The sequence below is a fragment of the Pristis pectinata genome, chromosome 21 (genome assembly GCF_009764475.1).
Source record: "Pristis pectinata isolate sPriPec2 chromosome 21, sPriPec2.1.pri, whole genome shotgun sequence".
NCBI classification, from domain to species: Eukaryota; Metazoa; Chordata; class Chondrichthyes; order Rhinopristiformes; family Pristidae; genus Pristis; species Pristis pectinata.
Genome location: NC_067425.1, coordinates 25,892,081 through 25,909,297, shown reverse-complemented (window position 1 = coordinate 25,909,297; position 17,217 = coordinate 25,892,081). Strand labels below are relative to the sequence as shown.

Here is a 17,217-nt window from a genome sequence, read left to right as displayed (position 1 = left end):
ATAAAAACCACCTAGCAAAAAGAAAAAGCCCACAGTGCACTTGCCTTCCCAACTGCCTACTATACCTGCAGGTCTATTTTGTGTCTCATTACCAAGATCCCTCATTTACAGTTTCTCATTATTGAAATATTGCTTTGTTATACTTCCTGCCAGAGTGCCAAACATCACATTTTCCCCACAGTTTACTCCATCTGTCACCATTTACTTTTGAAAAGTCACCTCACTAACTTTGTGCCATCTGCAAACTTGGATACATTACATCGTTAACAGCCGAGGGCCCAGGACTCATCCTTCGGGCACCAATTAGTAGGTCATCAATCTGAAAACAACCTTTTTATTCCAGGTGATTTCTGTTCCTTAGCCAAACTTAGCTTTGAGTGCTTATTCTGTGTAGCAACCTTTAGTATACTATCTTATCAAATGCCTTTTGAAATCCAGATACAAATTAGAGTGAGATCCAATCCTCTTCACTGTTAATTATGTCCTTAAAGCTTAGAATTGTCAAACATGATTTCTCTTCATAAAACCATGTTGACTGTATATATTTCTAAAGGGCCCTGTTATGGGTCCTAATGACAGATTTCAACATTATGCTAACAATAGTTGTCAAGCCAACTGTTCTATAGTTTCCTACTTCTCTCCCTTCTTTCTTAAATAAGAGTGTTGCACTTGCTAACTTTCAATTTCCTGGGACTGATACAGAATTTAGAAAATTGTGAAAGATCACCACTAATGCATCTGTCCTCTTTAAAACAGTAGGATGCAGGTTAGCATATCCATGACATTTGCCCAATTTTGGACCCACAAACTTGTCTAGAACCACAAGCATACATTCTTTTTGCTCCTTACTCTGAGTTCCCCTTCATGATTACCCTATTTATTGTAGTTTCTGCAACAAATCTTGGCAAAGACAGATGTTTAATGCTTCAACCTCATCTTTCCTGCCCACTATAAGTTTCTCCTGTCATTGTCTCTATAGAATTCACATTTTTGCTACTCTCCCTTTTACATTGTTATAGGTCTTAGAATCTTTTATATTTCTTGCTAATTTACTCTCAATCCATCTTTCCTGTATCAGCATTTCAGTCATTCACTATTTCCTACAACTCTAAACTTCAGGCTTACACTTTACACAGCTACAAGCCTCACTTAATTGATTTTATTAATATGGCTGTCATTGGCAATAACAGCACCTAATATCCATCTCTGCCCTTGAACATGGTGAACCACTGCAAACCTTCTGGTGAAGGTACCTCCACAATGCTGTTGGTCAAGGAGTTCCAGGATGTAAATCCAGTGACAATTTTGAAACAATATTTTTGTATCTGCATTTGGTGCCAAGGTCAATGCCAGCAGTCGATCTAGTTTGATTCTCTTAAACCAGTAAACAAAAAACGATTGACCTGGCATCAACCTCTGCCCCAATTTGGATACAGAAATACATTACTTTTCCTTCATCATATTTACCTACCTGTATGCAGATTAAAAATGTTGTATTAACTACTTGACAAGTTTTATTTCTTAATTCTCTCTCAATTATTTTGGTGTTGTCGGGATACTACAAGTCATTCCAACCAGTGTTAGTCTCCATTTATACCAATTTTGGTCCTGTTTTTCTGGGCCAAGATTATTCCTCACTATTGATTTTCTGCCATCTTTTATCATCAAAGTGTTTCTACACCAGTACCACATGCTCACCTTGCCCCCAATACCCTATTCTCTCTAGCCTTTCTAAATATCAAACACCCTGGAGTATTTAATTCCCAGTCTTGGTGACACAGCCACATCCTCGTAATATCAGCAATTATGTCCAACACAAGCTCAAGGAATGATGGCTCTTCCATCTTGGCAGATTAAACCAACATGACTTAATGAGTTTAACAATTTCAGGAAACCTTTGCCACCTCCCTCCCTGATAACAGACCTGGCTATACAAATTGAAGCAATGGTGTTGTGGGAAAAGGCTCTTTGGGGTCTCAAAGGTAGAGGACTCTGGACAGTCTTTGGATTTTAACAAAAGGAATTTATTTACAAAGACAAACACAGGAACAGAAATGACGGGAACAGATGCACACTCACACACAGGTGATCGCGAAATGAGAGGGAAGTCCCAACGGGGGTGAAGTGCACACAGTGAACTAGTTACAAACAATCAGGGAAGACACAATACAGTGCCTGAACCCCCTGACTCTGGGCAAGCATCAGCTCTATGCTACAGGGAATCTACTTAGGATGCTCCTAAACCCCTGTGGAAGCGCATACTCTTACCAGTGGTCCCCCAGCGTGGCTTCGACTCAGGCAGCAATCAAAAACAGGAAGAGCCACGCACATGTGGCACTCTTTATAGTGCTGGAGAGCTGGGTGGAGCTAGCTCGGGTAATTCAACAGCTCCAATAGGTCATGGCCAGGTACAAAAGGTGTGCACGGGAACCAATGGTCAAGACTGTGCGCTAATGAGTGGGTGGAGCCAGGCCTTGATTGACAGTGGTGCCGCTTTTGACCAGTACTCGGTGTCACATGACAGCCATGACCTTTCACACTACAAATGGTCTTTATCATTTTGTTCCAACTGCTGGTTTTTAAAGTAATTATGAACTTGCCTACTTTGGTCTGCACCCCATCACTGACTTTTCTTGTTCTCTCCACAAATCCTTCTCTGCAACTCAAGTGTATCTTCTCACCTTTCTAGTTCTGATGAATGATCTTTGACCTGAAATCTCAGCTGTTTCTCTCCCCACTGATGCTTGCTGCCTGAACCACTGAGCACTCCAGTTTTCAGTTTTTGTTCCATAATTCCCTTTCAGCCAGACTCAATTGTCCTAGTGTGTCACTATTCATGTCTTTTCAACTACAAATCCTTTGTCCATTTGGAAACAAATGTGTTTATATTTTAATGAAAGCGTCACTGATCAGAGGAGTAACAGTTAATTCTAAACTGGATTATTTGCCCCCTTCCCCTCCCTTTTGCGTGTGTGAAACAAAAAGGCAACTACAGATTAAATAATGGAACCGATTATCAGAAGTAAACTGAATTCTCTCCACAAGAATAACCCATCAAGCTTTTATCATGGATTCAGAAGAGTTTTCTGACTAACAGATCACTTGTGCAAGTATGTCAAAATGGAGACTGAACATCCTTAGCATGGAGCATCATGATTTCCAAAGGCCTGGTAAACTCAGTCATGGGAAATTACAATGATTACATGAATTTCATTCATTAAAGATTTTGGAGCAGCATGAACTAAATTGGTGTCAAGACCTTAGTGATGGAACCACAACAGTTCTGAATTTATCCAAATGATATGGATTCAAAAACTCAATGCAACATGATCAAAGTGATATCAGATCAGAAGGATGGTAGAATCAGAGCAGGCAACACACAAGCCACTAATTGAATAAAGTATCAGTTCAAGTTGAATGCGGACAAAGGGAAAGTACCGCGCACAGGGAAATGTGTGTTCCATGGCTAACTGTGAAGAACAAAAGACTTACAAGTCTCAGTAGATTCAGCACCCAAGATGTCCAACCAACACAGCAGTAATGAATGAGGCAAACAGAATGCTCAACAGTATTCAATATTGTAGCATACCAACTGATAACTTGAAGACTGCACCAGAATCAAAACAATATGCACTTATATAGCACTAGAACACAGAACAATGACCAAGATTATTTTTATTTTTTTTAAAAACAGAAGAGCAATCAGATAAAGAGAAAACTGTTTATAATTCTGCATTACAAAAACAGACATGACAAATCAGGGCTCTACAGCCTAGAACTGGAATCAGGCAATCTTTAAGTATCTCAGGACATTCTATGACACGAGTAGTCATAGAATTAGAGGGATACAACACGGAAACAGACCCTTTTGTCCATTATGTCTGTGCTGACCATTGAGTACTCATTTTGACACTAATCTTAATCCTAACCTATTTTATTCTCTCCATACTTCCATCAACTCCACCCCCAGATTCTACACTCATCAACACAGAAGAGGCAATTTACATGGGCCAATTATCTTACTAACACATCTTTGGGGTGAGGGAATAAACCAGAGTACCCAGAGGAAACCTGTGCAGATACAGGGATAATGTGCAAACTCCACACTGACAGCACCGGAAGACAAGATTGAACCCAGGTCACTGGGGCTGAGAGGCAACTGCTGTTAGCTGAACCACCGTGCTACCCATATTGGGAAGAAAATCCAGAATATTGCTTTCACTATAAGTGCAAACAATTTGGGCAGAAAGAACTTGGGACTGTTAGCAGGAAGTTGTTCAAAAGCGAAGAACATACAAAACATTACCTCCACAATTTTAGGGACAAAAATCCCAGAAAAAGGCATCCAAGAAAAAAAAAGGATGCTGCAATGGAAGCAGGAAAAATAAGCTTTTTTTTAAAAAAATAAAGGATAATTTAGATGATCAGATGGTTTGTCTCTTCAGTAAAAGTATCTGCACTCAAGGTGGTTTTAACATTCTCTCAGGATAACTGTTATTCATCATAGAATTAGAACAAAGATGATAAAGGGGCAACACAGAATCACGTTCAAAAACAATCATACTCCCATTAGCAAGTTTATGAGCAACAAGATGAAACACTCCATCTTAAAAATAAGTGCTTGAGCATGAATAGAAGTAGATAATTTGGACCCTCAAACCTGCTCTGTTAATCTAGTGCCTTAACTACTACCTCAATTCCACTCTCCTGCATTAATTCTATCTTCCCTGATTCCCTTAACAACTAAAATTTATCAGTGTCTTGAATATGTTAAGCCTCCACAATCCTCTTAGGTAGACAATTAAGGATTCCTCACCCTCTCAGTGAATATGTTTCTTTTGCATCACTGTCGTGAATGGCTGACCCCTTATTTTGAGAGAGTGACTCCTAGTTATCGAAACCCCAGACAGAATATCAACTCTGCATCTACCCCGTCAAGCCCTTTAAAGAATTTTGCATGGTTCAATAAGATTTCATTCTTAACCTTATAAAACCACAGACCTATTCTGCTTAATCTCTCCTTCCTCTATAATATAGATTTCCATCCTTGGATAGAAAAGACAGACATACTATTGCCAATGCAGACTCACCAGGACCCCAATGCAATTGAAACAGGATGTCATTTTTCCACACCTAAATCCTCTTGCAACAAGGACAGCATACTATCTACCTTCCTAATTGTTTGCTGAAACTGCACATTACCTTTGTGATTGTGCGAGAACACCTAGATCCCTTTGTACATCACTTTTCAATCTTTCACCATTTTGGGGACAGTGTAATCTTCAACCTCAATGGCAAAATATTGTCAGGTATAAATTGAAACTTACTCAAGGCAATGAAGTAGACACTATTCAAATGCTTATTAAATTACCCTGCTCATCAGACACACAAAAATTACTGAATATCCTGGTTAACAAAATTCAGAATCCTGATAATTCCTGACCAAACTTGTACAAGTTGTACATGAATTCCAAATGTGTAAGAAAACATCAAACTACATAGTTATAATAATCCTCTAGAAAAAATTTGAACTTCCTCCTCATGAAGGATTGCCTCTTACTAGAACGTCGTTCAAAGCATCAGCCTGTATCCTCATTCAAGTCAACATTTTTCCCCCCACAAGTGTGAGATTGTAAAACTGGACAAGGAACTTCCAAACCAAAATATATTCATGATAGACAACTTAAGCATGCCTTAACCCCATGGTCAGCTAATGATCACACCAATGCTATTTTTAAAAAGCCTGGTGGAGCATTTTTGAAGTAAAGAACTTGGATGATTTTCCCTTCTCTAGCTCCATATTACTGAGCTCTACTACAAATCACTCCCACTTACCAAATGCAAGTACAGGTCCTCCCCAGGTTATGAACTACCAACTTATGGACAGTTTGTACATACGAACAAGTGCTTGGGAGATAGATGGGATGCATTTGCCAGCTGCTGCTGCAGGCATCTCCTGCGGGGCGAGAACAGAACACTTCCACATGCCATCTCTCCACCAACTTGAGTTGGAACAATCAGGGGTTGGATCAAACAGAGCAGAGCGTTAAGCAGACTCCCTTGCTCACTCACCGAGTTGGCTGCTCGTCCCATCCCTGCTCACTCTCCCATCAGAGATGTTTCTATGATTCTCTCCCACACGCTGTTTTTGTTCATTCCAACTTAGTTCAGGTTACGAACAGTTCCCAGGAACAGAAATGTCATGAGCTGGGGACTGCCTGTACCAGACACATACCAAGACCATAGAATAATCTTTCCTGTATGGATCAGTGCCATCCTATCCTGTGCATTTACCCTTTGGAATAATCAAATGACTTCTTCATTGACCAAAGTAAAACTTGGTCCGTTTTCTCTAGGCTAAAGTTGGCATAATACAAAGAATCACACAAAATAGCAATAGCACCATTATCAGAAATATGCAAGTTAAGAGTGACCATAAAAATCAAATCTGAGGATTTTCAGACACTCTTCATTTAAATGAACAGGAAATGCCTGCAGCAACAGACAACACCCATATCCTAACTCCAAGATCAAGTACACAATTGCTCCCTCTCCCCTTTTTCTAGTACCCATATGACCACGCAACTTTAGCATTTGAGTTATAGAAAGAAAAAAATCATTATTGCTATTAAATCATCCTTACTGGAGGTGCATTACACGCTGTGATGTCCCACCTGCACTCCTCACCCATGACACTGATTATGCTGCCTACACAAATTCTCCAGCTCTCACAGGAAGTGGCTAAAAAGGGCAGAGTTCATATAAAAATCTAAAATTTAGTTTTGCATTTCAATATTTAACTGTTTTTTTTAAAAAAACACCTTGTTCTGCAGTATTAGCCCAAAATAGATAATTTGCCAGCCAATTAAAAATTAACAGTGGTCAGCTGTAACTGGTTACCTGAATGGGGGATAATTATTGTCAGAGGTAGAGTCCATACTTGGAGAACTTGTATACTTAAATAGTTTTGTCAGCAAAACTGACAGAAGTTGCACTTTGTGCAACCAAAGTACAGCTTGAACAAAGTGCAATAATCAGACATTTAGTAAGCATAGGAATTAGTACACTGGGAAAATAAGGTAGAAATGCACAGATAAAAAAAATCAAGGTGGTGTAGGACACTCAGCCCCCGCCATACTTGGCTAATTGGAATCTTTCCTCATATAGGTAATAACCTACCTTTAGGTTCTTCTTACCAACGTGCATAACCTCACACTTTCCTACATTAAACGTGATTTGTCAAGTTCTCACCACTTAACTATGTATACCCTAATGTAGCATCCAAATATCCCCACCAAAACATACCCTCCCACCGATTTTTGTGTCATACAAATATTTTCTACCTGTCACCACAGCATAAGATACTAAAAGGTATACCAAAAATAGTAGATAACCAGGACAAAAAGGAGAGCAATCAGTATTACAAGAGAAAAATACAAAGCAAACTATGGGAGTCATGGCTGACAAATCCCCTGGATCTGGCGACCTGTTTCCTAATGTTCTAAAAGGAATGGAGAGACAGGAGATGCAATGGCTGTCATTTCCCAAAATTCCCTCGATTATAGAAGGTTCAAGTAAATTGCAAAACAGAGACTATAACATTGCTATTCAAGAAAGCAGAGGAAGACAAAACAGGAACTACATGCCACTTAGGTTAACATCAGTTGTCGGGAAAAAAATGCTGGAATTATTGAGTGTATGTGGCCTTCATAGGGCTGCAATTCAGACTACTACACCACTTGGTATTTAATCTTTGTACATCCACATGAAAAGGAGTACCTCAAGCAAGGCCAAGGAGAGTCTGCCATATCTAATGTAACCTTCTCCAAGACTGCCCATCACCAATAACCAGCAAGAGAAATTAATTGCAAAGAAAAAAAAACTGCTGGAGGAACTCAAGGGTTCCAGAAACATCTGTGGAGACAGGGGGATAGTTGACATTTGGGGTTGAGACTCAGTATCAGGACTGAGAGTGTAGAGGGGAGATAGCCAGTATAAAGAAGTGAGGGGAATGGGTCAGGCGATAAGTGGAACCTGGTGAGGAGTGGGATGATAGGCAGATGGAAGCAGGTATTACCTATTACAGAAACAATATACAGAAAAATCTGGCTACCACAAAATTCTCAAGATGTATACCCTACTTTCAAAACCTGGAATCTGGAAGAAAATTCTCAAATGTTTTCATTTCACAGGATACAACTCCAGGCCCAAGTTTAAAATTTCTGTTTCTTTGAGTTAATTTTTAATGCTAGGCTCAGGTGAACTTTGGTTTCTTGACATGTCTGATTACTTCTGTATTTACTTTGATTACATGCATATGCCAACATTGCACAATTGCTTTAAACCTACCCAAAAGACCAAATGCCAGCCCCATCTGAAGATTGAAATGTCCACATTGATTATGTAGGTTACAAGAAAAATTTAATGGAATTATCTTTGAGCACCACAAAGAACACTCCTCTTTCTACAGTTTGCAAAATACCTCATTCTGAGATCTTACAATGAGAGTGCTTTCAGAGTTAGATTTTCCTACAAGTTCCCCTACAAATTAGTTATGATAACATCCTCTTAATTAACCTTTGGTATTTTCGTTAATTGTTAAGAAAATAAAGTTGATCCCTGGCTCTTTAAATATTAACACACACTGAATTAGGCTATTTTAGATTATTCAAGATGTGATAGGCAAATTACACAAGCAACAACTGTGTTTGATATCTTTTCACACCAAGATTCACATTAATCATGTAACAGATTAACTAGAATAACAGCAAATTGAAGATTAAAGGGATTGTCCCTTTGTTTACATATCAATTACGCTGCTTTTAGGAGCAAATTTTCCTCCTCCACCCCCCACCCCACCAAGTATAGCTATGTCCCTTACAAGTGCCAATGGTGAACTGATAATTTCTTGATAACTGGTTCAAGGGTAATACATTTACTTGGTGCATTATTATAGTCCCAGTGCTTTCAGTGACCAGAATACCAAAATTCTGGTTCCTGTAATTTTAAGTATGCAACTCCATAATGATAAAAGTGTGACATACACCCAAACAGTCAGCTTTCAAGTTTCTTTTTCTCCTTATGGGGTACCCTTATACCAATAACAATCCTGCAACAACTGGTATTCTTAAGTGCACAATATTACTAGATCCCAAACCCTTTACTACTTAATGGTTCTTAGATTTCACAATTTGTTAATGACCTTTGGACCACATGTCAATCATGAAAATACCAACTGCACTGCAGGCTTTTGAATACAATGCATTAATATTAATATGTACATTAATAACTGCAGACATTGTGCAACATTTAATTCTCAGAATACAGATAGTCACAGAACCTCAATTCTGCATCGATACTCCCAAACATTAACAATCCACTTCCATGGAAACATTAATGAGTCAGCCACCAGGGATCAATCACCTTCCAGCCCTCATCTAGGACCTTTCCTCCACTACAGGCTTGTTATTGACAGTGTTCAGTTTTATTTGCAATTCCCTACATAACAAAGCAGCTCCCCCCAAATGCAACAATTGTGGGACAATGTCAAAAAGTTTAAGTAAGATGGGCATTTCAAACAGCTGACTTCCATGACATCAATGTAACTGTAAAAGCCCAAAGTGTGGTGCAATACTGTCTACTTGCCTAAATGGATGCAACTGCAGCACATCATCCAACAAAAAGTAGTCCTTTGATCAGCATTTTTACCTACTAACCTAAACATTTATTACAGCATATCACAAGAATATGTAGAATTCAATGCAGCAACTCAATAATGCCGCTTCAAATTGACAACCTCCAGCATTTAGAAGTAAAATGCTACGACATCATGGATGGTTCACAACCTTCAGGCTGTTTAGTCAGCAACACCCATAACAAAACCCCAGAAGAGTTCCTGTGTAATCTATAGCAATACCCCCAGATTCTGCTTAACGCTATCATGCTCCCAAATCCCATAGTACATTAGCATGGAAAACAGAAGGGTCAGAATTATAGAGCATGAAAACAGTTCTTTTGGCCCAACTCGCCTATCATCTAACAAATGTTCAAGAGTTCCTATTACATTAATCCTCAAACTGAGTATACTGTGCATTATAATTTAATTTTTCATACTCTGAACTGTGCACTAAATCAGAGGGTACAACATACACATTGTGTACTACGTAAACACATGCACATCACTGGATAACATTTTTTTACTGTCATGGAGTACAGAAACAGGCCCTTTCAGCCCAGTTCATCCATGCAGACCACAATGCCCATCCATGCCAATCCCACCTGCTTGCATTAGGCTGTATGCCTCTACACCTTTCCATTTAAGTCCCTGTTAAATACCTCCTCTGGCAGCTTGTTCCAGACAACCTATCTCCAAGTCCTGTGTCCCCACACTCTATTCCGAGATATCAAAAATCTGCCTCTGGCATCCAAGATGTTATTCCCTTTACAAAAAAAAATCAAGATACTACAGACCCAGCAAATGGCTGAAAAATGAAAATAAAACTCAAACAGGATTAACATTCAAGTCTGTGAAAGGTCATTGAAATGTTAACTGTTTTCTTCATAGATGCTGCCTGAATTGCTGAGCATATCCAGCAATTTTTGTTACAGTATATCTAAAGTATTATTCACTCATTCAGGATGTCTTGGGTGCTTCCTATCCCCCACTACCAACTGATTTATTTTCAAAATTTTTATTCTTCACACAATTCATCTCTAGCAAGGTCAATATTTCTTGCCAGTGCAAAATTTCACAATCACCTAAACAAGAATAACTTTTAATTCCAGGTTTAATTAACACTGTCCAATCTTGATCACCACAATGCAATTCAAACATGTCTCCTGATCACTAGGCCAATTCTCTGGGCACTAATCCATAAACTCAACCACTATGCCATCATAACCTACATTCTTCTCTTCCCTTCCCTTCCCACCCATCCCTTTGGTCTACCGTCTGAACTCTGCTTTCCTCAGCTAACTATTTACCCTACCACCCACCCACCCCATTTTAGTCTCCTCCCGATTCACGATTTGCTCTTTCCCCTCACTCCCCCAACCACTGACATTCTCCTTTTTTACCTACCCCACAATTTAGCTTGCACACACCCCCCTACTTACTCCCCTCTCCCACGCCTGCCCCCTATTTAACTCCATCTACTTTAATTACTCACCCCTCTCCTTTCCCTGCCCCCACCATGTATTCTCCACTTCCTCTGCTGTGGCATTTACTTTCTCCTCCCCCTCCGTTCTCTTTCGTTTCCGCCCGAGCCCTGGTTTATCTCCCCTCCGTCCTACATCGCCCTGTTACTCACAGTTTCCGCCTTCCCCCAAGGCCCCACTTCGTTCCTCTCAACAACACAACATGGCGATGGGCGCCAACGCACCAATCAGCCCCGAACCTCGCCACGGCGTCGCTTTCCACCAATCACAATCTAGACCGACGCACCTTCCCCGAACGTTAAACCAATCACAGATCAAGGGTTACAAATCAGAAGACCACTCTCCAATTGGTCAATCAAATAGTAGTGGCTCCGTTTTCACCAATAAAGAAATGCCACAGCTGCCTGCTCTCTCTTGATTGGTGACTCTTCATTGGCCAATCGATGATTACGCTGTACAGTCGCTATTCAATCAGAATACACAGCGCGGCAAACGACAACCAATCAAATGTGGCGAGAGCGCCATCTGCTGACGGCCGTGAGTGTTGGCAGCCGTTCCGACCGGGCTGTTGAAGTTCGAAGGTAGTTCAGTGCGCAGAGTTCTGCAAAGTTACTAACTTGTGTAGTTTTGCGCATTTGAAGTTGGAATTATGCTCACTGATGCGTCCCTCCTGCAATAATGAATTAAGAATGTTTACCTTTTCCTATCTTCTATGTTTTCGATAAAGTAGCGTGATTCCATTGTGTAGGTAAAGAGTTTATAGATGTTAACTAACTATACTCAGACAGGGAAGTATACCTTCCACAGGTAGGAGGTGGTTCTTATAGAGAGTTGACACCTATTGGATCTCATGGGGCATGTGTTTCTTATTTTTATACGCTGAGCAAATTGACATTAACGCATTTTTCTCTCGATTGCTTTGAACATTTCGCCCAACAATATTGGTGGCAGAAAGGGCGGGATGGGATGGGTTTTGCTCCCGGTACCTGTGACAATAACAGGTCAATGGAGGTGCCTCCACTGGAGTCTCACGAGTTCTGCGTCCATTTTTCTTTGGAGTAGGTCAGAAAATGAAACCCTCAAGGAATACACCTGAACTGATGTTACGGCCCTGGCGTAAGAGGTTAGATAAGTGAACGGAGGTAAAAAGAGGCGAGTGGCTCACAAGGTGATGCCAACTACCTTCTGATTCGCCGGGACCCTGATTTCCACGTTACCACTAGGACCGCGGTTCCAGCACTCCCTTCTGACTTGCTGGGGACTTGTTTCCCGTTCTCTAACTAATCGTGGTCCTGGTTTCCCCACTCCGACTCCCAGTGGTCCCGTTTCCCAGACTCTCTTCTAATTGCCCAGGATCTTGTTTCCTGCGCTCCTTTTAAACTTTCTAGGTTCATTGGGCAATTATTACAATACGAACAGCGTCTAAAAAGGTCAACTAAAATGTGGTAGCATATTAATATAGAATAACATTCATTCCAGCACTATTAAAGTGTGGAGCGTGCTGGATTATCGGAGTTTTACTGTGGTCCTTCCAAGTGAATCAGCAATTCACTTGCACTTCTTCCAATCTAGTGTACTGCATTCAGTTTTCATAATGTTGATATCTTTGATTTAAAGAAATGTGTTTTTCTTACAAATCGTATTTAATTCTTTAAATGCTGGCCTTCGCCTGTCGTTTAATGGAGTTCTCAAAGCTACCCTACCAACCTACTCCTCATACGTGTATAGTTTACTTTGTTTAGATTGAAAACATTGATTGAACTATATCCCTTTAAGTCGTACTGTGAAATTCTATCATAGATAGTCACTCTTTCCTTGAGTCCTCTTTACAAGGAGATTATTAATTCACCCTTCTTGCACATTACTAGAATTAAATTAGTTTGTTCACCGGTTGGTTCCTCAACACCTTGATCTAGAAGTCAATCTCCTACATGTTCCAAGAATTAATTTCCTACATTGTTTATTCTGGTTGGTTGGCCCAGTCTGTATGTAGATTAAAATCCACCATGATTATTGTATTACCCTTGATATGTGCACTTCTAATTTGCTCACTTGTACATCACTTCTACTACAAGCTACAAACAACCCTGGCACCTGCTGCTTCTCAGCTCCACCCAAATAGATTCTTAATTTATACCTAGATCTACCAAATAGATCTGATGTCATCCCTTATTAACAGCACTACCCCAATTCCTGTTCCTTTTCTGTAGTCCTTTTTGAATATCAAAAACCCTGCAACAATTAGTTCCCAGCTTTGTAGCCACATTTCCGTAATGGCAATTTGATCATATCTATTTATAGCTATTTATGTTGTTATTTCATCCTCCTTTTCACAAGTGCAGCCTACACTTTGATATAATGACTTTAAATTTGGCTTTTAAACATTTTTCTGAACTCTGATCCTATGTTATGCTTGCCTTTGTATCAGCTGCCTATTTAAGTTGCTAGCTGGATTTTTAACTTCTGCTTTCAGTTTTGATTCTCTCCCTCCTGACCCTCCTCTTAGGTTGAAGTTCAAAATCTGTAGATGCTGAAATTTGAAACAGGAAATGGTGGAAATACTCAGCAGGTCAGGCAGCATCTGTGGAACGAGAAGCAAAGATAACTTTTCAGATCTGTTCTTTGACCTGAAGTGTTAATTCTGTTTCTCTTTCATCAGATGCTGCCTGATCTGATGAGTTTTTACAGCACTTTCTTCCTTCCAGGGTTCCCATCCCTAGGCATGATATTGTAAACCCTTTCCAAAAGCCTCAGCAAGCACCCCTGCAAGGTTATTGATCCCAGCCCTATTGAGGTGTAACCAACTGACTTTTAGAGGCCCCACCTGCCCCCAAAACAATCCTAAAGTCTCAGGAATCTAAAGTCCTCCCTCGGGATTCTAAAGCCCTCCCTGCTGCACCATTTCTCCAGCCATGCATCCGTTTTCTCTTTCTCTGTCTTTCTGCATCTACTGAAAAATCGATAAATGTTGATGTTCAAATGGACTTGTGAGGTCCTACTTTTCAACCTTTTCCTGGATCCTACTTTTTATCTTTCATAATTTCCCAAACTCAGTTTACAGGACTTCATCCCTTCTTCTACTAATGTCGTTGGTACCAATGAAGGCCAAGTTTCTGGTTCTTTAAACATATCTACATCAAACCAGAAAAGAAACAAATAACACAGAGGGTCATCTTATGAACTTTGATGTTGAGATGGGAATAATATGCAGTCCATAATCTCTCAGCCAGATGCTGATGATGGCACCATTTCAGTGCATTATAGGTCAAATAAATTTTGAAGTGAATTTTAAAATAAATCCACAACCTTGGGCTATTTAGTTCACTGAGGTTTCAGGTTTAATCAATGATAAATTAAATGATCTTCCCCATTGATGAAGCATTAAAGTTGTTGCGAGTGCCTCTAATTTGTCAGAGGGACAATCATGGAGACACAGGAGACAACAGATGCTGGAATCTGGACCAAAAACAACTGTTGGAGGAACTCTGCAAGTCAGGCAGCATCTGTAGAAGGAAATGGACAGTCGATGTTTCAGGTTGAGACCCTTCATCTGGACTGCAATATTAATATTATCAACATTATTTGTTTTATTCAGATTCATCTCAAGTAACTGTGTGCTGTTTGACTATCTTTAGTGCTTCCTCAACATCATTAAGTTGGGGAGAGGATTCTAGGTATTACTCACTGCTGAGGAACAGCACCCCCACCTTCTACCGCACCTCATTGCAGTTCTCAGTATTCAATATTGAATTCAACAACTTTAGGTAATCAGCCTTTCCTATTTCTGTCAGAACTTGCTGGTTTGGTATCTTAATGAGGTTTTCTATCCCCCAGGTGCTGTCTGATCTGATGAGTATTTCTACCATCCTCTTTTGTTTCAGACTGTATTCTGTCGCTCACATTTCCAGCATGTTTGTTTCTTTCTTTTCTCTTTCTAACTTCCCTCATTCATTTATTAATTAGATGGGTCCAGCCTTGGTCAGTCTTGGTCTCCACCTTGTCATGGACATTTTTTTTCATTACTTCACCCCTCTCTGCAACTTCAACACACTTGTTTTCTTACTTTTACAATTCTGATAGAAATTCGTTGATCTGATTATGTCTTTGTCCAAATATGCCCCTTGATCTGTTGAATCTTTCCAGCACATTTTGCTTCTTTTTAGACTTCCAGCAAGTAGTTTTAATTTTTTTTAACTACTCACTGTGCACCAGTTGAATAGAATGCATCTCACCCTTCAAAAGTTGTATCATGATTATCAAAGCTCCACATGATTTTTAACACTGATTAATTTGAAATGTAACATGGCACTAAACCAGGAATCAGTAATGTTACTGCTGGTTCCCTTTTTCACACTTATCTAAATAAGTTTATTGATTGGCTTTCCCATTTCTACTTATCTCTCAATGTTAGATACTGATTCTTGCTCAACCTGTCCATACCAACCATAGTACCCACCAAGCTGGTCCCATTTGCCAGCGTTTGGCCATATTCCTCTAAACCTCTCCTATCTGTGTACTTATCCAAATGTCTTTTGAATGTTATGATTGTACATGCCTCAACCACTTTCTCTGGCACCTTGTTCCGTATACACACCACCTTCTGCATGAAGAACTTGCCCCTCAGGTCCCCTTTAAATCATTCACCTCTCACCTTAAACCTACGCCTTCTAGTTTTTAGTTCCCCTTCCTTGGGGGAAAAAGAATATGTGCGTTCACCCTATCTATGCCCCTCATGATTTTATACACCTCTATAAGGTCACCCCTCAATCTCCCATGCTCCAAGGAATAAATTCCTAGCCTGCCCAATCTCTCCCTATGACACAGGCCTGGCAACATCCTTGAAAATCTTCTCTGCACTCTTTCCAGTTTAATGATGTCTTTTCTATAACAGGGTGACCAAAACTGTACACAATACTCCAAGTCTCACTAATGTCTTGTACAACTGCAACGTAATTTCCCAACTCCTATACTCAATGTCCTGACTGATGAAGGCCAGCGTGCCAACCTTGGCAAACTTTTTCCTTAACTGTGGTTTGATTTCTTGCACATTTCCACTCTCCTCCACTCATTCATATTACAATAATTTGATTCTGTCTTATGTAACGTTTTTTCACTGTAATTTCCACCATGTGTGGTGTCAGGCATGATTCAGAAGTAACTCCTTTTTCTGAGTCAGACAGTTAGGGTGTCAAGCCCCATTTTAGCACATAATTTGAGCTGGTAAATGATGGTGTATTTCAGCATTGCAGTGCTATTTTTCAAATGTTACTGAGTTCTCACATGCCCTGTCAGGTCTATACAAAAAAATCCCATGGCAATTTTAAAAACGAGCATTTGAGTTCTGCTGCCATGGTTACCAGTTATCCCTCAATAAACAACAATTCAAAAGATTAACTGGTCTGAATTTTGTTACTGTTTGGGTTCTTTACTATGTGGAGAGTAGCTACAATTCCCTGCACTGCAACTGTGACTACACTTCCAAAGGACTTAATTGGCTGCAAAGCACTTTGGAAGTCTTAAGATGCTGTATAAATGCAAGTTCTTTTTCTATTTTTGTTATGTGACTCCATCAGCAAACACATTATGGAAGCATTGTGGAAAAAATATGATATGAAAGATGTCAGCTCTTCACCCTTTTGTTCAGATATTCTAGTTCAGGCTTTAGTCTGGGCTAGGATCATATTCCATGATGTCTAAAATTTGTGAATGAATGTGAGTGATGCATTATGTCAAGATTTAACATTATAAGTGTAAAATAATGCTTTCTCACAATACAGTTTGAAAGGTATACAAATGCTGCTCAAATGTCAAGTTCCCAATTTATTCCATTTGATCCTGTTGAGCGAAGGGAAAATATGTGAGTGAGGAAAGGAAGCCAGATCAGAATCCCTGTTCACATTAAAGGTGAGTAAACTAGACTGAAAGTAATAGTGAATGTTGGCAGAAGTCTGTACTATGCCCTGTCTTTCAGAACACTGCATGAGATGAGAAAAAGACTTGTTTTTCTGATTCTGACACACTTTTCTGTAATTTTCTTATTACTCATTAACATACCATGGT

At 39.8% G+C, this 17,217-nt stretch overlaps 1 protein-coding gene across 7 annotated transcripts in view; it reads right to left on the bottom strand.

Annotated features, from left to right (window-relative positions):
• mtmr4 (myotubularin related protein 4) overlaps positions 1-11,454 on the bottom strand; it is a 100,828-nt gene extending 89,374 nt beyond the window's left edge. For 2 of the 7 annotated variants that reach the window (XM_052035372.1, XM_052035375.1), the window contains exon 1: positions 11,310-11,354. The gene's annotated coding sequence lies outside the window, so the exon portion shown is untranslated. Of the gene's footprint in view, positions 1-11,080; positions 11,120-11,168; positions 11,282-11,309 lie in introns of those variants that run through there. The other 5 variants (XM_052035371.1, XM_052035379.1, XM_052035380.1 and 2 more) reach the window with 4 other exon arrangements.
• Between the last annotated feature and the right edge of the window lie 5,763 nt (positions 11,455-17,217).